Source organism: Lactuca saligna, chromosome 4 (genome assembly GCF_052625555.1).
Source record: "Lactuca saligna cultivar CGN05327 chromosome 4, ASM5262555v1, whole genome shotgun sequence".
Classification (NCBI taxonomy): domain Eukaryota; kingdom Viridiplantae; phylum Streptophyta; class Magnoliopsida; order Asterales; family Asteraceae; genus Lactuca; species Lactuca saligna.
Window position 1 is genome coordinate 56,263,512 of NC_136420.1, and position 14,307 is coordinate 56,277,818.

Below are 14,307 nucleotides of genomic sequence, written 5' to 3' on the forward strand. Positions count from 1 at the left end.
ATACTATTTTCATTTGATGATGCATACTATTTTCATTTGATTATAGTTAAACGTTATTTTTCATTCAAGATCTATCAAATCATAGAAAATAATCCATATTTACTTGGAATTAAATGAAAAATATCAAGATTAAGTACATCATAGATGTGTATAGAATACATACATGATTTAAAAGATAAATTTGTGCTTGTATTGCTACAAGAAATTAAATGAAAAATATGAAGATCAAGTACATCATAGATTTGTATAGAATACATACCTGATTTAAAAGATAAATTTGTGCTTGTATAACTCTGTAGCATTTCTTCGTTTATTTGTAATTTGTTTACACCACGATCATACTATTATGTTTTGTGGGATCGCTTATATTTAGTCTATCAAAATTTAAATTTTATTTGTATTTCCTAATTATTTTATAATATCTTAATTATATATTTAAAGATTATATACTTATAGAAAATAACATCTATTAATACATCATAATAAATAATGTTCAATTTTTTCGTTGTTGTCTTACTTTACAAACATAACCTAGGAGCATGACATGTGTGTAGTGAGTAAACCTATAAGGTGCAAGGAAGCTGATTGGTAGCATATTCATAAAAGTCAATATATTTATTTTAGAATAAAATTATAAACAAAATGATAATACTTCTATCTCTGCAAACTAATAAATTTTTTTCAAATATTTGATTACTTATTATGATTTTCAATTAGGAATAATATTTTTCTTTTTTAACCGTGGTTTCCACGGGTTTTAACCTAGTAGTCAAATGTAATGGTAAATCATTCTAGTGTGTAATGTGAGTTATGAATCAATACATCATCATCAACAAGTGTTTATTTACATATATAATAGTGTATTGTCATATGGTAACGAGCAGGCTAATTTATTGTTGTAGTTATATTTGCTACCTTCAAATATTTCACGAATTGCATCAAAACTAACTGATGTTCAAAAGAAATATATAAATGATATCGGTTTTAAATTTAGTGTTACTAAAATGAACGTACCAAAATTTCTCTGTAAGTGATCATAACAAGTTCTTTACAAAATTTTTAACATGAATAATGATGCACTTTAACCCTAATATCATAACTGGGTTATAATGCGTGTTACCCTTACGTGCAATAGGATGTTTGTGGCGAGGTGTTTATTGAAACCAAATCAAGCATGACATGAGATGTTTCTAAGATCACTCATTTATTGGTACCAAATTAAACATAGGGATTATTGTTTGTTTGTAAAATCTAATGAAATGTTATGAGTTTGCACAAATGTGATATTATTAGAGTATGTGCATACCCATAATGTGAACCTTATGTAGAGAAATTTAGGGTTTTTGGTGGAGATCTGGATACCAACTTGGATCGTAATATCACTTTCCGAACTGATATTTCTACCCTATGTATGGGTTACAAGAAATTCAGCATGGGATAATCCAAGTGGACACTTACGTTTCTAGGCACAGAAAACGTAAGCTAATATGCTAAAGGGTTCTATAAATGTGTGATGAAAAACCGAGAGCTAAAGAACGTAACCCCCTTCTGTATAAAAAAAAAAGTCATTTATATATTAAACAAGATTAGGGTTTCATTAGGGTTGGACCGTCATTAGTTACATTGGAAGCAAATAATATTAATCCGGATTAGGGTTACCAAAACTAACGAGTTTCGTTAGTTTTACCATAATCACCCTCAAAACTAACGGATTAGGGTTGGGCTGTCATTAGTTGCCCCTTGGACCCCGCTAGGGGCGCTGCCACTTTGGAAACCCCGGACTCCTGACTAGTCGTCGAACCGGCTTCTAATTTGATCTTATACATACGTGCACTCCGCACTACTCCATACATATATTAGAATACAAATTATGAAGTACCTTAGCTTACATGTTAGTTCCAGTTACTTAAAATGAAACAGTAATACTAAAATCACCAACACCTTATGGGTCGTATAATGATAGTAAGTAGTAAATGATTTGATTAATCGCAAGAATAATATGGAACCTTTTAAGTGTCATAAATAATAGTATAAACTTATAAGTTATAACTATTAGACATTAATAGCCTTAGGCCCATAGTATCCAATTTGGGCCGATTGTAGAATCAAAACTTCCATTGTACAACTTGTAAGGAACCAAGGCCTATTTAGCAGATAATTTCCAAAAGAAAAGTCATAAATGGGAAAACCACGAATCACACGTGGCAACCTTTGATTGGTTTAATCGATGTGGCAGCTACGATACCTAACGCCAAGAAGTTCAACGCCACGAAGTAAGCCATCTTCTTGATTGTCTTCGTTCTTCTCTCGTAAATATTGGAACTTCGAAGCCAGAGGAGAACGATATCGGAACCTTTTGATCTACTTGCTAAAGGTTAGTCGATTTTCTTCCTTCTTCACATAGCTTTATATTTTATTTGTTCATCGATCATGGGATTTTGTTTTAATTTTTTGATAATTCAATCTTGATTTGGAGTTAGTACAACCAATTTTAGTTTATGCTAACTGTAGATCTGTTTGTGATTACATATATAAGCCCGATGAATGAAGTTTGATTAGTTAGATCGTTCTTTATATATACCGTAGCCCTCGATTTTGCCAAAATCGTTGATCGTAAGGTTTTTTTTTTCAGGATATATAAATAAATTGAGTTTTTCCATCTCTTTTGCTTTTTGTTTATCCACAATGATTGAATTGGTTGAATAATCGATGAAGTACTTGAAATTTATCCGCTCTGCTCCTCGGATCTGCTTTTGAATTTCCTTATTCTTCGGTTCGAATAGCTAATCTAGATCGCAAATACAATTGTAATGATTATGAATTCTTCAAATATTATCGCTACATTCATGAATCAATCAGAAGTTTTTGTAGTTCTGCAGCTTTATTTTTGCTTTCTTGTCCAACATTTTTAATATTGTAGCAAGCCCTAATTGCTAAAAGGGTAGATATGTAAATTCGGATTAATAATTTGTGATTACATGGTTTTGAGCAGAGAATAATGGCTTTGAATGGCGGAGCTCCACCACGAGGAAGTGCAGCTGCGGCGGCAGCCAACTTACGAAGGAGGAGGACCGGTGGCGCCACTGGAAGTTCAGCTGCAGGTGGAACTGCCGGAAACATGCTGCAGTTTTACACAGATGATGCACCTGGATTGAAGATATCCCCAAATGTTGTTCTTGTGATGAGCATTGGGTTCATTGCTTTTGTTGCTGTTCTTCATGTCATGGGTAAGCTCTACTTTGTTCGTAAGGAGTAGGCTTAAGAAAAAGAAAGTATCATGTAGTCGAGAGATAAAGTTGATGACTAGTTTTGGTTTTCTTTATAGTTTGTACTTTTTTGTTGGATTATATGGCAGAGATTTTATTTCGTTTGAAATGTTTTTGAGTTGATATTTTTACTTGAAATTTGGTTATAATTTAGTTCATGGATTAATGAGTATGCAGTAAAACAGTAGAAACAGTTATGACACCTGAAAAGACCTGAATGCCCAAAAGTCCTTATTATCAAAACAGTGGTAGAAAACTTGTCTCCTGATATGTGCAACAAATGTAGTTTACCATTTTCAAAGTCTGGGGTTTGATTATAGGGATAATGACTTGAAAGGGTAACGAACTTTCGATTTTTGTCACATTTAGTTACTAAACTTTTTTTCGTTATCTATTTGTCATTGAACTATTGAATCTGTTCACATTTTACCCTTATGACCGGCTATTCATAAAGGTAAAATGTGAACAGTTTCAATAGTTCAATGACAAATAGATAACGAAAAAAAGTTTAGTGACTAAATGTGACAAAAGTCAAAAGTTTGTTTCCCTCTAAAAAGTTCAATGACTAAATGTAAACAAACCTCCTCTTGTATTATGTTTTAGCAAATTATTTATTTTTGTTAAATTGTAGCAACATTTCTTGATGAAGAAATCTATGAAATAAAAAAAAAAAAAAACCCTAAAAATATATTTAAAAAAAACAAAAAAACCGAAACCAAAATACAAAACCAATGGTTTGACATTTTCCAAAATAAAAAATCAAAATTTCCAATCTAATTTTGGTTTTACAAAAAAATGAACCATTCTCACTGATGTGAATTATGACCATTGGTTTGGCATGCGAAATTTGTGACATCCCATGAATATGTAGTTACAACATCGTCTGAACTCGTAATTCATAGTAAGGGGTTAGAGTATCATCGCATGAATACGTAGTTACAACATCGCCTGAACTCGTAATTCATCACCTACAGGTTATGGGCCTGTTGGTGTTTCCACTGTGTTGTCTAGAATAGTCTGTGGTCACCATCTATACTCTGGTAGATGACTACATCGTCACATTGCTGGTTAAAGTTATGGTTTCTCCTTTCATCCTACATCACATATTCATCATCATCTATATACCTAATTATCATCACATTTCTATCATCACATATCTCTCATCATTTTATTTCATCACACACCAACTATTTCATCTACCCATGTTTCATCCGCAACATATTTGTAGATATAAAATAAATATACCGTTTAAATCTTTTAAAACATGTATAAAATCGTTCATCCAACATAGACATCAAGTATTCAAATAATATGCACACATAGCACGTAATTTATATAAAATACTTCATATCTATGTGTAAGATGAAAGTAACTATATCTACCATAAAAATCCCATAAATGCTTCCTAACTTCGAACCCCAAGGTTTACTCTACTAAAGCTTCATATTCTCGGCTCTCTGAACCTAGAAGGGTCCAGATCCATCACACCAAAAAACTCAAGATAACTCTTCCTCTCACTCTACACACTCAAGCTCGCTAGGGTTCTCACTTATGGGAAAGGTAGTTGTAATTGAAGACCATAAGTGCCTTTAAATATGGCTCGGGCCCAAAGATTTAGGGTTTCTGCCAACAGCGCAGATTCGTCGAGTCGCCTCACCGACTTGTCGAGTCCATTCATTAATCCGAGTCATCAGTCGCGACCTTACTCGACGAGTTGAGGCGTCAACTCGTCGAGTCTCTCTTCTTAACTCAAAAGAAAAATACTTAAATTATGATACCTAGAAATCCGGATGTTGCATTTTGTTTTTTTTTATTTTTTATTTCATAGATTTCTTCATCAACAAATATTGCTACAATTAAACAAAAATAAATAATTTTGCTAAAACATAATATAATAGGAAGTTTGTTCACATTTAGTCATCGAACTTTTTAGAGGGAAACAACTTTCGATTTTCTTCACATTTAGTCACTAAACTTTTTTTCGTTATCTATTTGCCACTAAACTATTGAAACCGTTCACATTTTACCCTTATGACCGGTAACAGCCGGTCATAAGGGTAAAATGTGAACAGTTTCAATAGTTTAATGGCAAATAGATAACAAAAAAAGTTTAGTGACTAAATGTGACAAAAGTCGAAAGTTCGTTACCCTTTCAAGTCATTATCCCTTGATTATATTGGTGCTTCCTCCCTTGTTTTGTATGGATTTGTTTGGGTGAGAGTGGAATTATAAAGGTAATGTTTGTAACTAATATATTTTCTAGGGACATGTTTGTAACTTACTTGGTTGATATTTAACTAAGACTGTTATGTGTAGGCAACATATTATTACATGTTATCACACCCAAAATGTATCACATCATCATCTTAATCATATATGGATGTTCAAAGGTGGAAATAAGCAACACTAAATAATATATAATAACACTAATTATTTTTTATTTTATTTTGTAATTTTATTTTGATGTTTTTAGTTTCTGTATTTCCAATTTCTTTTTTATTTATTTATGTCATAATATTTATAATTATCATATAAATTAAATCATAAATTAAAAATAACATTTAACAAGTAAAAATAAAAATTTAAATCCTAAATTAAAAACAACATAAAAAAATTACAACTAAGGATAAAAACATATTTAAAAACCTAAAATCCAAAAAAAAGACGAAACAAATTATATTTTTGATTTAAATTATTCAACTTCAGTGTCATCGTAGATATGATCTGCCAAGTCTTTTTGAAGTTGTTTATGTTTTCGTGGTCTTGAATATCAACGACTCTATATAAGTATTCTGCTATCCCTGGTAGGTTCCGTAGGCGAATATTCAACAATTTTTCATCCTTTAATCATCATGTTTTGCCTAATGATACATGCATACATAATATCTTATAGAATGTCCAATCAACATGTTTGGATGTTCCAATTCAACTATGTGTCATTTTGCTTTCAAAACTCCAAGAGCACATTCCACGTCCTTACGTGCTCCTTTTTGTTTTCTCTTGAAAAATTTGTCTCTTGATTCTATTGGGTGTCGAAACGCCTTCACACACATGGAATATGATGGATATATTCCATTTGTGAGGTAATACCCGAACTTATACTCATGTTCATTTACTGTGAAAGGAGCATACGGTGCCTTTTCTGTCAAAATGTCATGAAATATTAGTGACTGATCAAGAACGTTTACGTCGTTGTTAGAACCCCGCAACTCCGCAAAAGCATGTCAAAAAACTAAATAATCTATGCAAGACATTTCATGAAAATGCAAAAAATATGAGTGAAAAAATAATGACACAAGTGTAAAAATATCCAAAAGATAGGACTCAAACAATTCAAGTTGATGTTTTACAAACTTAAAACTCAAACTCATTATATGTTTTGATTTATTTATTTATTTCAACTTGATAAAATCCTTCTAAAACCAACTTGCAACACTCATTAAAGATCTGGCCACCCCAAAATATACGATACACATATTTTACATAAAAAAGCTACTATCTTATTCCAAATTATAAACCACAATCATTACAATTACAAATTGAAAAACAAAAACACGTTATACTTTTGAGTTTTGATATATTTTAAGCCACTTTGTATTATTAAAAAAACTGTACAGGGCCGGTTCTGAGGATTCAAATGCCCAGGACGAAACGGATAAAAAAGGCCCTTAGACCTTAACGTGTAACAATTTAAGGAATTAAATTATGTAAACTAATTTTTTTATTAAAATGACGATAAACCTTATAGCAATAAATATAGCAAAATCATAGTATTCTAATGACTAATAACATATCCTAACAGCTAACCGACGATCCTTGAAGCTCTCCTAGCATTCTTGATTGCAAATTGGTTGATCAACTCTTCGTAGTCTATACTCTCTAAGATTTCGTTCTCGATAGATATCATTGCCAAACCGCTAAGTCTTTCTTGGGTCATTGTGGAGCGTAAGTAAGATTTCACAAATTTCAATTTGGAAAAACTCCTTTTTGCAGATGCGACCGTTACTGGAATAGTCAATAATATTCTATATGCAATGCTTGCATTTGGGAAATAATCAAGTTCTTTCAAAAACTTCAAAACATCTATAGGGTTGCTAAATTCATTGGTTTCCAATGTCTCAAATAATTTCAACTCCGTATAAAACTCCTCGGCATCAATATCTGATCTTTCTTCAAACTTGAGTGCTTTTTCAAGACGATAACAATATAACTTAAGATCTTTATCTTCAATTCCCCTCAAATTATGTGGAAATAAAAAACCAAATACTTTATCATACTCTTTGAATTGTTCAAATCTTGTCTCAAGAGAAGAAATAGCTTGATCAACAATGTATAAGAAATAATTGACTCTGAAATTCTCTTCAGGTGTAAATGAAACTTCTTCGCTACTTGAACTCTCATCAAACCTTTTTTTCCTTTCAATCAAACGCTTTTGTGGAAATATTAGATCAATACCCATTTCAATAGCAATCTCTTTAGCTTCAACAATCGCTTTTGAAAAACCAGTCTCTCTATAATCCTTGAAGTACCCAATCAATTTGTTTATTTCTGTAATGGCATTATCAAGATGCATATCCTTTGATTGTAACTTCTTACTCACAATATTCACACGGTTTAGTACTTCCTACCAAACAACAGTTGATACCAAAAATTCAAAGTCACTAAGTTCTTTTTCTACTAGTGAAGTTGCTTCACTTGCAATTGCAGCATCATTATCTTTTTCTCCAACTTGAAGTAAAGCTTCCTGTACATCCATAAGTTGCAGTTTAATAGCTTTTACACTCTCAACTCGACTTTCCCAACGAGTTTGACATAATGACTTAAGACTCCAAGCTTTAACATTATCTTTCAAAATTTCCCACCTCTTAGTAGAATTTGCAAAGATGGTATAAATACGTTGGATGAATCCAAAAAAGTTCTTTCCTTTAACACACTTGTTAGCCATATCACATAATGTTAGATTAAGAGAATGGCAACCACAAGGAGTGTAAAATGCTCTAGGATTTATATCTAAAAATCTCTTTTGCACTCCTTGGTGTTTTCCTTTCATGTTTGCTCCATTATCATAGCCTTGACCACGCATATCATCAATTTGAAGACCAAGAGACTTTAACTCCTCAAGTGTAATATCAAATAATCCTTTTCCGGAGGTATCATCAACATTCAAAAAACCTAAAAAGGATTCCTTGATAGTAACAGAATTATATGATAACTTTAAATACCTTACTATTATAGTCATCTGTTCTTGGTGACTTGAATCGGGAGTACAATCAAGTATGATTGAGTAGTACTTTGCTTCCTTTATCTTCTTGATAAGTTCTTTTTTAATTTCTTCAGCTAGCAAAGATATTAGTTCGTTTTGGATTAGGTGGCCAAGATAATGCACATGAAGTCCTTCACTTGTGATGCGTCGCACATGCTCTTTGATAACCGGGTCAAACTCTTCCAACATTTCAATGACACCCAAAAAATTTCCATTACATGTTAAATACAATTAACAAATAAGAAGTGGAATCGGTCATCATAATTAAAAAAAAAAAGATTGTTGGTGGAACTGGAACAAATAAAATACAATTTATAGTTACCTTTTTTATACAACTTTTCATTGGATCCGCAAAATGCTAAATTATGTTTAGCAAGAAACTTCACAACTGCAATAATTCTTAAAAGCACTTGTTTCTAGTAATCTCTTTCTTTCTTGAACTGCTCATGTTGAACTTTATCAATTGTTTCGTTCAAGTTCAATCTTTTACGCATGTCAAACCACTTATTCCTATTTGTAAGATGATCCAATGAAATTTCGTGTTCTTTAACCCTAGTGGTAACATGGTGCCAATCTGCATAACCTTCACCATCCAATTTACCTTTCGAAATCCCTTTTCTAAACACTTTACAACAAAAACAAAATACCCTATCTAGCTCTTTCGAATATACTAACCATTCTCTATCACACTTCTCCAAATTTGATAAAGTTCTTGTATATAAAGCTGCAGAAAATCGTCTACCAAATTTATCATAGGGACCATACATAATACTATTATCTCTTTTAGGACCTTTTTCAACCAAAATTTTAATCTCATCAGAATTAAGTTTTTCCCACCTTCTTGGATCATATATATCAACAATCTCTTTAACAGGCTCATACTTTTCTGTCTCTTCTACTTCTACATGCTCTTGATCTTCAATGTGCTCCTCAACATGCTCTTCAATGTGCTCTTCAACATGTTCTTCAATGTGCTCTTCAACATGTTGTCTATGGATAAACTTATCTAGAGCACCGACATCAACCTTTCTTTTTTCTTCATCTAGTTTTCTCTTTTTACGTTTTTGATAACCGGATGGTTGTTTAGACTTCATCACTACAAGTTCATTATTTTCAACTTTCAACATTCAAGAAATTACAATGAACATAATTTGATAAACAATTTTACAATAAACATAAACTTATAATTTAAACTACTAAACTTATTTCTATGAATCTTATAAAGTATAAACTAATATATTCATTCACTATTCTATTATACTGATTTCCATAGTAGATAAACCGATAATAAAATATTAAATTCACTCAATATTCAATTAAATAGATAATCTATGAAAATATGAATCATTCAAGTATGCAATTGACAACTATAAACTTGATAATCCTACCTGATTGGCTAATAATCCTTAATTTCTCAATTCTCAATTTCTCATAAATCAATTTCTCATAAATCTTAGTATATTACCTGTTCGTCTAGACGTTTACCCTTGCTGAATCGTTGAGTTGCTGTTTAGTTGTCAACCCTTGGTGATCACTTTTTTTTTTTTGAACAAACGAAATTGATGAGTGATGACTAAATTACGCTGCCGGCTTCTGTTTCACACATTCATGCTTTTGTTTTGTTCCATGGTTTTCTCCCAAATTATTGGGCTGCCGATGCAAATAGTATATACTAAAAAAAAAATTTGGGCCCCTCACAAATTTGGGCCCTGTTCCTATGCACATGTTGCACTTGGGCTAAGCCGGCCATGAAACTGTAGTAGACTCATATTGAATTAATATTAATGAAACCAACACACATGTATAAGCATGTATTGCACATATCCAAGTAGATAGACATACAAGCACATATATGCATGCGTCTAACACATATTGCACATACATACAATATACATACATACATACATACATATCAATATTGCAATGGTTTTAACTGTTATATTTATCAGAATCACATATACAACAAGAGCAACATAAACATCATAAACGATTTTTAGAGCACTCCAGAAACAACAATGTCTTGTACATCAACACCAAAACTTGTTGAAACAGAGTCAAAGACTCTTCTGATTTAAGGATCGCTCCTTTTAAAATTCAGATTCCAAAATTTCCTAGGATCCTATTTACCAATCAATTAAAAACCATCAAACAAGTGTTAATTTTTATGAAGTTAAATCAATTAAACCCAAGGGACAAGAACCGTAAATTATGATAAGGTTACCTTTACAAGTTCAATGAAGGCAACATGACCCCCCGACCCCCCGTGCGCACGCGCAGGGGTGTGGGAGTTTAGTTATCAATCTCTCCAATAAAAGTCTCGTTATTTGTTACTAAATCGCCTCCTATGAGAAGAAAAACATATAATATGTACTTTGAAAAATCTACCTGTTCTATACTTCTAGTATGTTCTGTCATCTGTCATGTGGGTTGTGGGTTGTAATTATCTAAGAGAAAGTGGGTCCCACCTCTTTTATCTCATCAAATAAGCGAAGCAAAACGAAGGAAAAGAAATGAATGTGGTTGTTGGGGTAACACAATTGGTCTGCAACCACATTGAAGAAAAGGTAGCGGTCTTCCTAATTTAGGTCACATATTAATGTTCGGAAGATGTCCAAAGTCGCACCCGCAAAGTAGACAATCATCAACACAAACCTACCTCTGAAGGTTGCATGAGAATCCGTACTCACTTGCAGCTGCGAATGGCCTGGGAGATAACATGAAAAAACATAGAAACTTATTACTGAACAAGAGTTATTTTTCCGACAGCCCTTGACTGGCTAGCCATACTGTTCCAGGAGCATCTTGTGAGATGTTAATCAAATAAAAAGTGGCCCACTATAGGAGCTCAATTAGGAATGGCAATGAGGCGGGTTCGGGGCGGGGCATGGATTCCCAAACCCGCCCCGATAACTTTCGGGTATCTTATCGGGGCGCCCCATTGGGTTTCGGGTTTCCCCGTCGGGTTTCGGGTATCTTATCGGGTTTACAACAAGTGATAACGAAATCTTTATTCTCTTTTAGGATACCCCAATGTCTTATAAAATATACATGTTCTAGCAACTCTTTTAAATTAAAAACATGATGCATCACTTTAATAAAATAAACTGGACGTTATATAAAAATTATTTGATTTAAGTTTTGTTTAATGCGTCAAAACACATAAAAATGATCATTAACACAAGATTGTTAATAACTAAAAAAATTGTCCACGATAAGTATTTTATATTTGAACATGTACAATTAACAGCAAATTTTTTAGAACATATTATATATATATATATATATATATATATATATATATATATATATATATATATAATCGGGGCGGGGCGGGGCGGGGCGAGGATAACCCACTCCCTGCCCCGAACCCGATAAAAAACCCGATAACGACCCGTTACCCGACCCGAAATGATCGGGTTTCGGGTTTCCCCGTCGGGTTCGGGTTTTTTTGCCATCCCTAAGCTCAATCCCTCTGAGCTTGCCGTAGGGGCGAAAAGGTAAATTATTGTGTGAAGAAAAGAAGGGAACTTTTGATTAGGGATGTCAACGGAACCAAACTAGGCGGGGGTTGCATCTCCCGCCCCCACCCCTGAAATTTCCCCATTTCCCTGCTCCTGCCCTCGCCCAGAAATCTTTAGCCTCCCCACCCCGCCCCGAATCCCTGGATTACCCCCACCCCGTCCTCGTTTGGGTTGTCTTTTTTGGACTAAAACAAGGTTTTTTTTTGTATAAAAGAAGTTTTTTTGGGGTAAAAATAACTATTTATAACACAATTTTATATGTTAAAAACAAAAATATTATAACATCTCAAAAACGCTATACTAACAACTTAAAAACATGGTATTTTGTTGATTTTAGAAGCTCAAAATCATTGTTATTCTTTATTATGTTTATATAATTAATATATATTAATATAAGTAATATATTATTAGGGCCACCATTAGGGGTTTGGGACGGGATTTCCCACCCTTGCCCCTTCCCCTGAAATTAAAACAGGGCTTAACATTGCTCTCACCCTTACCCCTGCTCCCGCCTCCAATTCTTTAAACAAATATCCCTCACATGGGATCGGGGTCCCATGATTCAATTAGAGGAACATTGTAGTATGTTTCGGACCTTTCAGCTTCCCTTGATGAAAGAAGTAGTTTGTACTTTAATCCAAAAATAAATGAAGACATTTATGGCCTTATTTGCACCAATAAGAAAAAAAGAAGTGCAAGTAATAGAAGAGACAATAAGAAAAAAAGAAAGTTGGAGTTTACAGTTACTACTCGAAATCATGTATACCATAAATATTCATCCAAGTCATTTTTCATATTGTTGTCTTTCAAAACAACAAAAAACTCATGGCTAATACAAGGTGGTTGACTTATCTCAGCTAGCAGATTCACCTGAAAAAAAAAAAGATATATATTAAAATTGGTAATTAGTTCGTCACCAAGACTATGGTTGTGTTCTTTACATGAGATACAAAATTGCAATTTTTGTCTCGTTGACATCAATACCAGTTCCAGATCAATGCATGCCAAACACAGTATAAGGCCATCATGTTATGTATTGTGTAACAAATGTAGTGAGTTAAGATAAGTTAATGACCTTTAATTTGGGAGTGATTAGGTTTGGAAGATTCATGTTAGTTAGGAACATGCTAAGAATTATGTTTCTTCGTTGGACACAACGTAAAGCAATGGCTTCACAGAAACTAAAATGATAATCGCAAAAAAGTTCTAGAAATCATGAATCACCACCAAAAGCACCCTTAGTGTGCCTTTGTATAATATAAGAACTTGAAGAAAGAAACATGCACATTAATTTCTGATTTATGAAACTGAAAACAAGGGCTAAATGCAACAAATTATTGGATTAAAGTGTCTAAGATTATAACTAAATTGGTATATACATGAATTGAAAGTAAAGTTCTTTTTGGGTTGCCCTCATAACTAGTAATTGGCTAGAATGACATTTAGACAGAGATATTGATTTATTGATTTATTATATGATTAATGAATTATATAAATGATTTATTAATATATTATGTGATTAATATCGTAATTTGAAACAGTAATAATTAATTAAGAATTAATCAAAAATTAATTTGAATTAATTTTGGTATTAATTAGATTTATTAATAGTGCAATGATTTATTCTGTAATTGTTCAATATTTGAACATGGGGGAATTCTAAAACCTTCTAGGGCTTGGATGGTTCTAGGAGGGATCATAAGAGGATCTAGAATATTCCTTATAGATAGTTAAGGGATTAGATAATTACCTAATTTGAAATATTAATATTATATTCCAATTAGGGTTTCCAATGTTCCTTATATCAGCTATAAATATGAAGAGTGTTTAAATCAAGTTTAGAATAAGAAATCAATCAATGAAAGCAATAAGAACATGATCGTAAATAATATTTGATTGGCTCATTAATTGTCTGAAGAGTACATAAGTTCTAGAGAGAGAATACACGAACGAAACATGAAAAAGCTTCTCTCTACTCATATACTTACTCTATTTATAACATGTTATAGATACACAAAAAATTTGCAAGGACTAGACATTAGATTTCGACATCAACATGTGTCTTGCAAAATCATAAACTTCGAAGTACATGACTTCGCACCTAAACAGACTAATACTAATTTCGACTTCTCACTAGACATTTTGCCCCCTACAATGTCCCCCTTAGTAAGAAGAGTCGAAATCATGTCATTAGCTTCATAGTCTGTAGAAGTACTCCACGTATCTCTATATACCAAAAGTATTGTCTTTCGAATTT

The 14,307-nt window shown here is 32.6% G+C and overlaps 2 pseudogenes across 1 annotated transcript; one reads left to right on the forward strand and one right to left on the reverse strand.

Annotated features, from left to right (window-relative positions):
* The first annotated feature begins 2,235 nt into the window (after positions 1-2,235).
* Positions 2,236-3,375, forward strand: LOC145041916 (protein transport protein Sec61 subunit beta pseudogene; annotated as a pseudogene). Its single transcript, XR_013680487.1, has 2 exons — positions 2,236-2,374; positions 2,993-3,375. The product of XR_013680487.1 is annotated as a protein transport protein Sec61 subunit beta pseudogene (transcript).
* Positions 3,376-7,068: 3,693 nt separating this feature from the next.
* Positions 7,069-9,623, reverse strand: LOC145039633 (uncharacterized; annotated as a pseudogene).
* Positions 9,624-14,307: the final 4,684 nt, after the last annotated feature.